Here is a 7,989-nt window from a genome sequence, read left to right as displayed (position 1 = left end):
GATAAGGGCCTGAGATGTCTTACACGGAGAACCGAAATTACCTCGAAATACATTAAAAAGTACTCAAAAATAGAGCTTGCTGACGTTTATTCACCTTTCTCTTTCAAACATGCAGGCGGAATAGGATTTGTTGTCATCAGGAAAGGTTTCCCGATGAAAACAAATCCTATTCCGCCTGCAAGCTTGAAAGAGAGAGGTGAATAAACGTCAGCAAGCTCTATAAGTATTTGTCCAACACTCAGCGAAAAACACTAGCGAAATTCATCGAAATACCTTATATTGCGGAGATTCCACCTGTTTAGACTATAAATAGATAGTAGAGTAAACATAGATCCGCGGACGTCGCTGAGTGAAATGTTTCAAGCGTGTGAATAGTATTTTTCAAGAGTGCGACGGTTGAATATGACGTCATGTGCCCCATAGGCCATGACAGCGCCGCAGTGCTGCCGCCTGGCGGGAGTCGTATGGCAAACGTGAGAAAAAACGAGACAAAACACGTTTGTTTATACTTCTTCACGCACACGATGACAGATACAAATGGGATTTCCCATTGGAGTGAGTGCATTTTTGCTGCCGTCAGAGCCAATTGATGTTGTTGGAATCATGACGTCATGCTCGTTTGGATACAGATTTTGACAGTTCGTTTGGATACAACGGATTCATCATCACGGATCTATGTTTACTCTACTATCTATAGTTTATGTCGTTTTCGTTTTTGCGGTGGTGCTACACCGGTGTAGCACTTTTGCATCGAAAGTGATCGTTTTTGGTTTTCGTGCTACACCGGTGTAGCACTTTTTCTGCACCGCTCAAGATAGTGCAGCACTCAAAAAATCGAGAGTGTAGCAGGTGCGCACCGTGTTCACCAATCAGCGTTTGCAAAGTTGTCAATATTGTGGTTTTTATTCACGCACACCAACGCAACTGCACCAAAAATGTTCGTTTTTTCAGTGGAAAGTGTAGCACGAAGCGGTGTACCACCACCGCAAAAACGAAAACGACATTAGACGATTAGACTCCTGCGCGAAAATTAGTTGCGTGGATTTTTCTTGCGTGGGCCCACAGATATTATGTTTCCAGTTCAAAACCGAATTAGCGACATTTTTTCTTTGACTTCCGCTGCTTTTGTCTTGCGTTAAACACAATGTCGGAAGTGGGGCGCTGTATAGAGCACCAGGTGTACAATACAGCGCGCCACTTCCGACATTGTGTTTGACGCAAGGCAAAAGCAGCGGAAGTCAAAGAAAAAATGTCGCTAATTCGGTTTTGAACTGGAAACATAATATAAAAAACAGACCACACCCAGGTAACCACTAAGCACTGTTGTAAGCGTTGAAATAGCCGTCGAACAGCTTTTAATTGCCAATAAGCTCTATGCTAGTTTTTCAAATGCTTCTAAACACTATACATCGAAAGTCTTAAAATAGGCCGTATATAGGTACATAAGGCTATGTTGTAGTGCATGTAAACTTTGTGCCTATAGGCCGAATACGAGGGCTGTCAATGCCGTTTGAATGCTTGTCGTACATGACGTTTGTATCGATTGGGGACTACGAAGGTTGATGAGCCGGGAAACACTCTTTCTTCCTACAGGATTTCTTATGGGAGTATGAGTGAAAAAAAAGCAAAAAATCTTCTCTCCTTCACTTTCTCACAGAAAACCGCAAACAAAATCATCACCTTCTTAGTCCCCAATAATCAAAAAACCAAAACAAGAACCGATGAACGACAAAAAAACTCAGCAAGAATTGGCATTGGATTATGGAAGACTCGATATATTTCCCGGTGAACAAAAAAAGGTTTAGAATTGTTGTAGTTATCCCCTATCTGTAAGTTTTTCGTATAAACGAATCTTAGCTGAATTTCATTCTACATATTTTGAAACGGTATGGAACAGCATTGTGAGGCCACAAACCTCCGGACCTTTCCTGCTTGTTTCTGTTACAATTTTATCTCAGTTTCTGAGTTTTTCTCTCGGTTTTTCTCACCTGCATTTTGACCCCCCAACTCGCCCCCCAACATCATAAATTCATCCTAGTCCATTGTTTTAGAATACTAGTTAAATCTCAATTTCTGATGATACACTGCTCACAGAAAAAAATGATGCTGCTTCACGTTATCGATTTAAATATGGGTTTGAGCATATTGAATTTATGATGCACAGGTGGAGTAGACGGGAACATGACGGACATCTGCTTGAGAAGAGAAACCCCGAGGGACTTCTGTTGAAATCTGGATCAGGCAGCAAAAAAAAAAATCAACGCTGATGCAAGTCAAAGAAGCGAGGGAAGAATAGAAGAGATGAACAAAACTTTTTTTACTATTTTTTCTTCGTTCCACTTTTGACAATTCTATCACCAGAGACTCGGTACGAACGGTTGGAATTAGCCGCTTATCAGCCGAATATTTCGCCAAAAGTGGCTTTTCAGCAGCCCTATTAAAATATGTAGTTCCTAATAGCTCTGTTAACCATGTTCTTTATATGCATATAGAGCCGACTTGGTGCCATTTTTTACTGCCTAACGGTTACTTGGGCATCCTGGTGAATATTTTACACTGCGTTGTTAGGTACACATTTTGTTATAGTTTTGCATTGTAAACAAACATTTATAATGTACCTACTAGCCTGGTACACGGTTTATACACTAAAATAAATGTTGTTGTGGAAACTACCGATTCCATAGTAAAATCAAAGTCCTAATTAAGTCGTTCATCTCCCATACATTGGTTTGAAATTTTGGGGTTCATGAAGTACTAGACTAAAATACTATGATACCTTCGCATAATGATACCTTGCACTCTACTCTGCTAATGTTGCTATGAGCAACGAACTAATGTTTATTCAAATAAAAACATGAAAAAATTAGGCTCCGTGGCTCCGGTAGGTAAATAACGTATTGAGTAATCAATTTGTTTAAACTATTTAACATTTGTTTTATTTTAGGTAAATTAAACTTTCGACCTTGCTGGGTGGACGAAGGAGTTGCAAAGACGTGCGATGACCTAACTGGATTTCAGCGGGCGATTCCCCACCAGGTGCGCCGTTGCTGCGGTTTAGCGCGTCTAAGTGAAGCGGTTTGTATGGTGCACGAACCTTGAGTTTTGAAACAATTATCATTTTTCTTTTTATTTTAGGGTTCACGGAACTGACTATGAATCGTCCGGAAGTTTCCCCAGAATTGCACGATCTGTATAACCCGAGAGTTCCACGGCATAAAAAAGGCGTGTTAATTTGTGCGCATGAAGCAGTCATGATTGTGTCATGTAAAACTAGCAATTAAAATTTCTCAGTATTAATTTCCTTTTGAATTCCCTCATCAATTATCTCAAAAAATACTCCCTGAAATCATCCTAAATTCCTAACTACCAATCTCTCATTTCTCCTAAAACTCATGACTAAAAAAATATATATATTTCTGCCAGAATTTTCCTCACAGATACCAGACAGCAACAAGATTCTTATCCAGAATACCCACTAAATATCATACGCTCCCTTAGAATGCCCATGTATTTAGTTCTGATGCTGCATGCTGGGATATGAGGGAATGTAGTTGGATAGTGGTGTAGATAATGAAGGATATTGGACGTTACTGAGAGGCCTGGATGTCAGGGAGTCAACAACAACACATGAATTTAATATGTAGTCAGTGTTGAATCAGGAGCTTCAGACTAAAGCTTTTCTCTGACTCCACCGGAATTCGACCAGCTTCAGTTCCGACTAACGCCCCGTTGGTGGGAATCGGCAGCCAAGAATCCAAACAAACTGAAGCATTTCAGGCTATTTCTTTAATTATTACGGTGGTACATAGAAGCCTGATAACTTCGAGATGACAAATAATGCTCAATACCAAAAGTTATCTAAAAAGCCTTGTAAACAACCTCCGATTCGAAACGTTCGAAACACTTTTCTGCGAGATTATCATGACACATTGAAATTAGTTTGCTGTTTTGAGCTACTACATCACTGCTACTGTGAGCTACTGCGTCACAAAGTTAGTAAAATATAAGGTAGTCAGCCAAACGTCAAACTTGGGTACCGGGGACCAAATGTAGTACTAGAAGTGGTACCCGGTTTGAGCCTGAGTGCTACGACTTTATTTGGACTTTGGTAAAATTACTAACCGTACCTATGATTCTCAACCGACAACAATTCCCAGTTAATTCCACTAAAACACTGTCAACTTAACTAGCAGTGCAGTTAACATAACCAAAAGTAATCTTAATTTAACAAATGAGCATTGTATTATTAACCATACTGTGATGTAAAATGCGTGTCCTGGAAAAATTAACAATGTTTTGTTGTTGAGACGACTATGCTTTTAGTTGAATTTACTACAATGCATTGTAATTTCAAGCATATTTCAGTTACCTTAACAGATTTTGTTGTCGGTTGAGAATCATAGGTACGGTTAGTAATTTTACTATGGAATCGGTAGTTTCCACAACAAAATTTATTTCAGTGTATGGGAAAATACAAAAAAAAGGAAAAACTCAAGTTCCTGTATACTTTTTGAGTTCCACTTTGGTCCCATATCAACTGTGCAAAATTTCAGATCGATCGGAAAAACTATATTTTAGCGCCCGCCATTCTTAGTTTTTCATACGATTTACTATGGGGAAATTTTACTCCTGCAAAGAAAAATCGCTAGGAGTCACCCCTAGAGCCCTAAAAATAAGTCGACGAATGATTTCTGTAGAAAAATTCACTAGGAATCAGACCTCTGAAGACAGCAAAGCGATGCGACGTTCGTGGAAAAAGTTATTAGGCCTCACCCGATCGATAAAATAACAAGATTTTATTTTTTATTGTTATTCCTTACATGTTAAACAGCGTTTGCATGCCATTCGATTTTCAGTCAATAACTTTTTTCACATGCCTCAGATCGCTTTGTGGTCTTCGGAGGGTTGGTTCCTCGTAAAATTTCCAATAGAAACCATTCATCGATTTATTTTTAGGGGTTAAGGGGCAACCTGTGGCGATTTTTCATTGAAAAAGTGATTTTCCCCATACTAAATCGTATGAAAACTTAAAATGGCTGGCGCTAAAATATAGTTTCTCCGATCGATCTGAAATTTTACACAGTTGATATGGGACCAATATGGAGCTCAAAAAGTGTACAGGAGTAAAATGTCTTTTTGTGTCCCACGCTAGTACCTACACTCAGCGAAAAAAACTAGCGAAATTCATCGAAATACCTTATGAAAATTTGCTATAACTAATTCTTATGTCATCCATAAGAATACCTTATGAAAATTGATCGTGCTTGCTATGACAAATTTCATAAGATAAACTTATGGAAAGAACAAAAAAAATCTTAAAATGATGCAGACTGGATTCGATCCATGAACGTCGGAATCACCGAGCCCGTGTTTTATCCACACGGCTACCGACGCTTGAGAATACCATGTTGCTAAACACGAATAAAAGCCAAGCTGTGAGACGATTTTACGTCATAGAGTGACCTTATGAAATTCATCCGAATCATTATGAATTATTTAAAGTCCGTTTCATAAGTTGGGCCTTATGGAAAACTTAAGGTTATTTGGCTGAGTGTACGCTGAAAATGAGCTTAAACATTTATTTGCGTCACCAGGCGCCCGACGACAGAACTACAGTGGATGCTGTCAAGAGATCCATCGATCACATCGAGCAATCACTGCCAGCTCCCGACAACTCCTGGCTTGTACGACCCAAGGAATTAAGCAGCATAACCCGAAGCTTGAAGGTTAAGAAGGCGCCCGGCCATGATGGGATCAGCAATTGGCTGTTAAAACACCTTCCTCGGAAAGCCTTAGTGGTTCTCGCCAAAATTTTCTCAGCTTGTCTAAAATTATGCTACTTTCCCGCTGAATGGAAACACGCAATAGTTGTCGCGATCCCAAAAGCCAAAAAGGATGCTTCCGTTCCATCAAACTACAGGCCCATCAGTCTACTTCCTACTCTAAGCAAACTTTTCGAGCGCATCATCAGTGACAATTCGTTCGTTGAGAGCTCGTTAGATGGGCTGTCTCGATGGTTGAATGTTCAATGGTGTACACTCTGAAATGATTAAAAACGTTCATCGTTTAAATCTTAAACTTTTTTGTTTTCCCGCCGTTTACACTTTGCTTAGTTTAACAAGTATACTTGATTCGCCTAAAAAGTTAAACTATGCAAGAATTTTATGAGCATATTATAAGTAGGACTATGTTATCCACCGCGTCGACAAAAAAAGTTTTCAACTTGAGTCGGCCCGGCAACCGAATTCAACAGCAGCCGACAATTTTGAGTTCTGCAACGATTTCCGAGTTCCACGTCCAGCGATATGATCGAATACGATTGAATTTTACCGAGAAATTGAAGGTAATTGTTCAACGTGAGTGATTCTAACAACGATTGAATGGAATTTTTGTTGCAGGCCTCAAAATCGACCATATATCTTCGGCCAACGCGCGAAACCATCCAAGCGATTCCTAATCATTCCGAGGTTGAAAATTAAGAGACCAACATGGCAGGGAAAGTGCTGTTTATTGTGACTTTGCTGGAGGTAAGTCAGGATAACTACTGTGTGATTTGTTGTTTTGTAAAACAGTGTAATTTCATTCTGAACAGGAAGGATTCCAACGCGACCGATGGAGCGGGCACCAGCTGATCTTCTCTTTCTCCGACTGCTGCTAACTCTGCTGATTCGGAATCGGAAGTGGAGAAAATGATACTCTAGTGCTCGCCCTAGAGTTTCTCAATGCCCTACCGTTATCGAGATGCCGTTTTCCGTAGGGACGCCCTGCACGTAGGGACGCACTGCCGTAACTGACACACCGTTAAGAATCTTCTGGATACCGTGGTCGTCAACGGTGGAGAATATGGATTGACATAAAGGGGGCATATTTAATTTTACTATTGTATATAATTATTGCTAATGAATAAAGTTGCAGTTTTTGTTTGATTACGTTGGAATGTTTGTATTATTTTTTTCTAGAATAAAAATAAAAACAACTAAATTCAATCATATTTAATTAAATTCTGGTTAAACTAGCCGCGATATACCGGACTTATACTAGACTACGTGTATATCAAAGTTATACTTAGCCTGTATACCCAGGATATAAACGGAGTCTAGGGTCAACCAGGCGAATAGCGATTTAGTGTGGGATGTATACTATTTAGTATAGATTTTTTTCTGAGTGTAGTATATATAACCTAGTAGTAGAGTCATCATAAACATATGTGTAAAATGGCAAGCGGAAAAACACGGTTTGAATTAGTTGTTTTATTTCAGTGCATACTGATAGTCGACATAACAGTAGATTGACAGATGTGCTGAATTAAAATAAATCGACTAAGCAGGCGAAGCTTCAGGCTTGCTCGGCTCTGGCTTCGTCGGTCTTCTTTTGGCAGATTTGGAAACGAACGGACGTGTTCGTGTTGCGCTCCGTACCGGTGTCGGAGGTTTGATACGCGGAAGGATCGAAAGTTTGACTACATTTCTAGAACAGTGTCCCGCGGAACCGATATTCACGACAAATGGTTGGGGCAAAACCCAACTAAAAAGCACTGTCAATGTCAAAATAGATGTCAAAACGAGTTTGACGTCTGACCGCCGTCGCATCACAGCTCCTGTATACAGAACGTTCGCGCAAGTAAATATGTGAGTGTTCCGTGACGTACTTCTTGTCACTTGCGTGTGTCTAGAGCATTTTGATCAGTTGTCAGTTGCCCCAACGAACGAACACGATTCGCTAATCGGGGCGCAGTCGTGACCCAACCAGCGAATCCGGACTGTATTGATACGTAGGGTAAAAAAATATAATTTGGACATGTATATAATTTGGACATGCACAGCGAAGTATGCCTTGTTCCGGAGAGCTAATAAAAGTAGATACTTCTCAATATCGATTATTGGATCAAATAGACCCTATTCTGATGACTTACGTTGAAAATACGCTTAACAATGAGGAATTTACCTCAACATTATAGAAAATGTAAATTATTTTACTAAAACCCCTCAA

At 39.8% G+C, this 7,989-nt stretch overlaps 1 long non-coding RNA gene across 2 annotated transcripts; it reads left to right on the top strand.

Annotated features, from left to right (window-relative positions):
* Nucleotides 1-2,758: 2,758 nt before the first annotated feature.
* Nucleotides 2,759-6,504, top strand: LOC134286917 (uncharacterized). Of its 2 annotated transcripts, none has more exons than XR_009996935.1 (3): nucleotides 2,759-2,885; nucleotides 2,945-3,075; nucleotides 3,136-6,504. It is a non-coding gene; the product is annotated as an uncharacterized LOC134286917 (long non-coding RNA). The 2 variants fall into 2 exon arrangements; XR_009996934.1 differs by having other exon boundaries at nucleotides 2,808-2,881.
* The last annotated feature ends 1,485 nt before the right edge of the window (nucleotides 6,505-7,989 follow it).

This window comes from Aedes albopictus, chromosome 1, assembly GCF_035046485.1.
Source record: "Aedes albopictus strain Foshan chromosome 1, AalbF5, whole genome shotgun sequence".
In the NCBI taxonomy this organism is placed as follows: domain Eukaryota; kingdom Metazoa; phylum Arthropoda; class Insecta; order Diptera; family Culicidae; genus Aedes; species Aedes albopictus.
Note: the sequence above shows the minus strand (reverse complement) of the source record. Positions and strands in the feature narration are given on the sequence as shown.